The 3,492-nt window shown below is 34.0% G+C and overlaps 1 pseudogene; it reads right to left on the reverse strand.

Annotated features, from left to right (window-relative positions):
* Positions 1 to 2,132: 2,132 nt before the first annotated feature.
* On the reverse strand, positions 2,133 to 2,942 carry LOC149234274 (LEAF RUST 10 DISEASE-RESISTANCE LOCUS RECEPTOR-LIKE PROTEIN KINASE-like 1.4 pseudogene; annotated as a pseudogene).
* Between the last annotated feature and the right edge of the window lie 550 nt (positions 2,943 to 3,492).

The raw sequence follows: 3,492 nt of genomic DNA on the forward strand, positions 1-3,492 counted from the left end.
AACAATAATGAGGGAACCTATGGAAACACAAATCACTAACAATTGTCTTCTTCCTTTCAAAACATGATCTCAAAATAATATAGGTTAATTACCATGGAAAGCTAGAAAATAAAACTACAAGTTACAGTGGTCTCTTGCCTTTCAAAACATTATCTCAAAATAAGATAGGTTAATTACCAAGGAAAACTAGAAAATAAAACTACAAGTTACAGAGGCGGCATGGACATAACATTTTGGTGAGTATTAAGATATAAATATAAAGTGAGGTTTCAAGTATGAAATTTATGTATTTATTCACTTGGAAAATTGTTATATTGATTGAAAATAAAATAAAATTTCAAACATATTGTAAATTATAAATACATTAACCATAGTTATAAAATACATTAATTTTTTTTATTTAATTTCATGTAAGTAATCATTTTTTTTATTTTTGTTATTATTAAAAACTTTAAAACTAATTTCATGTAAACATTGGGATACAAATTGGGAAGTTCCAACCAATAATGGACTCATGCATTTGTCTAGTAAATTATCAAATTTTTATTGTTGCTTTTGTTTATTTTCTACTAAAAAAAAAAAAAATTAAAAACTAATTTAACTAATTAAATATTGGAATACAAATTCATAAGCCCTAACAAAAAATGTATTGATATGAACCACACTTGCTAATTCGAAACGCGTCGACAAATGAATTTCGATGTGATTATCTCTAAAATCTATTCTTATAAACCTGATATCAAGTTATTAATGTCCATAAATAGGAATATCTTTAAACAAAAATTCTCTATAAGATAATGACACCCAATAATTGACTAATATTTTCACATTGTTTTATTGGTGTTTCATTTTATGTAATATTATTTGTATATGCTTACAAGGGTTCAAAATTCAAGTGGTTATTGTATTTCAAAAGATTTTTTAGCTTGTTGTAGAAAGATATAAAAATAAAAATAAAAAAATGAATTGAAAATTATTTGTGTTTTCTTTTCTCTCGATTGAAAGATAGATAAAATATTTATAACATGTTCTACTTGTCTTTATAAAACGAGGAAGGGGATAGAAGAAAGTGGGCTCTTGTTCTTGTTTCCCTAGGGGATTTTGGAGTGGGGTGAAAGACATACCAGAGAGTACTTAAAGAAACAACTATTTATCGACTTATTTGATTTCTTGGAGAGGGCTAGATCTAAATCTACACACTATGACTAGTTAGACTTGGAGTCAGAGGGCTAGGAAACCGTGGAAGTTCTTTGGGCTAGGAAATCATTCGCAACAGGAACATCCCAAAGGCCTAAAGAACCAGTGGAAATTCTTTAGGCTAGAAAATCATTCCCAAGAACATCCAAATGAGCCGCCAAATCAAATATTCTTCATTTTATTGGTTTATTTATGTAAATAATTAGCGTGAGATGTATAATATGTTATAACTCTCAATCAAAATTTAAGTACATGCCAGTGATGTCTTATAAATCTGAAAAATTATATTTATAAAATATTTATAAAATTTATTTGAATGAATATAGTAATAGTAAGATGACAATACTATCCGCGTGTCTTTCCACTTTTTTGTGCAAATGGCAGTTAAAATATTTAAAAAATTTATTTGAATGAATATAGTAATAGTCAGATGAAAATACTATGCGCGTGTCTTTCCACTTTTTGTGCAAATGCTAGTTGTTAATAAGTTTTATATTTTGATTAAAAAACTATTCATTATATCAAAGGCCATGATATATGTTCTGAGTGCAAATGCTAGTTAGTAAATTTTATATTTTGATTAAAAAACCATTCATTATAATAGACGCAAACATTGACGTTGTACTGGCAATTCCAATTCGTCTTTTTCTGGAATTTTTGATGGCCAGATGGAAAATTAATCATTTTAATTTTAAAGGAAAGATTCAAAACTATTATTAAATCAAATAAATTAATAAATATTACAAAATTCAAAAACAATCACTCAATGTGAGCATTAAATTTGGTAGACCCGTCAGTCGGAAATATGCACTTCAAACCACAAAGAAAAGTTTATGTGCTGCTGTTTGAAGTGGAACTTGTACTAGACCACCTGTGCTGCAGAGAGAAGGGAGATAAGAGCTGTGTGTCTGGTTCTTTAATGTTGCAAAACAATCTCATCTCTTCTCCATCTGGACCAGTCGACGTACAACTCGAACGTCTGATTTTCTCAAGTTGAGCAACAACTTCCTCCATAGTCGGTCTGCCATCCCTCTCTGACGCCAAGCATCTGAAGGCCAATTTTCTGCAACTGCTATCGCCATTACCTTCACCCCATGATTCACTTGAATCTCCAGCTGTGGATCCACTAGTTCATGCAAAGCCCCTTCCCGAATCTTCGTTTTTGCCAAGTTAGCAAGATTTATTTCCTTTCTGTTCCGATTTATGTCCATCGCTACTTTGGCAGAGATGAGCTCCATCAAAACGACCCCAAAGCTATAAACATTGGATTTCTCAATCTGTTGATAGCACTGACAGTACTCTAGGTCAACATACCCTGGTGTGCCTTGTGGGATAGTAGTCACATGTGAAGCATCCACAGGCAAAAGCCTGCAAAGCCCAAAATCAGCTAATTTGATATCCAAATTATCGTCCAAGAGAATATTAGAGGATTTCACATCTCTGTGGAATATAGGCGACTCAAGGGCGTGAAGGAAAGCCAAGGCCATGGCAATTTTAACAACGATGTTCAAGCGAGCATTCCAAGGTAATCCCTTGGGGCTTTTACGATCGCCATGAAGATGATCGACCAGGGTCCCATTTGGAACATATTCATACACAAGGAGCAACTCTGGACTGTCTGCAGAGGTGCAGCCATAAAGATGAACGACGTATGGGTGATTCAAGGCAGAAAATATTTTCCCCTTGTTGATGAACTGCTCAATTCTCCTAGAGTTATTGTGATAAAGTCTCTTTACGGCCACCATTCGCCCCTCCCAAAGTTTACCCAGATACACCAACCCGAACCCTCCAACCCCAAGTTCGTTCTCCTCATGGAAGCCATTTGTACACTGAAGAAATGTTTCGTAAGAGAATATGGGCAAATTTCCCGTCTTGCCCCCAGGAAAATGTCTCAGAAGAGCCCTACTAGGAGGATGCTTTCTGTCACGCCCCTACACCTGCGATAGTCTTTCAACTGCTTATAGCGAGGTGCGGCACCACCGAACACTTTCTTTTCACCAATACTTATGTTCGTGGACTACGCCTAATTCACTTTCTCCTACATAGTTTGTGTTTCGCAACCAAGTATTATTATGTGTATCCTTTATACCAATGAACACCCATACTCATTCATTATCAATAGCAATTATAAACAAGAAGACAATTGCATAGTATAAAGGGGAGGGGCAACTCCCTGCAATATGAGTCTGCCCGAATCAATATATTATATAATCATCACTTTTACAATGTACAAGCTAAATCTTGGGAAACCCCAAATTTACACTTAGTCAATTTTCACAACTTTGGCAAACTCGG

Source organism: Pinus tabuliformis, chromosome 8 (genome assembly GCF_031772625.1).
Source record: "Pinus tabuliformis cultivar Carrire ecotype Pingquan chromosome 8, CPIR1, whole genome shotgun sequence".
Lineage (NCBI taxonomy): Eukaryota > Viridiplantae > Streptophyta > Pinopsida > Pinales > Pinaceae > Pinus > Pinus tabuliformis.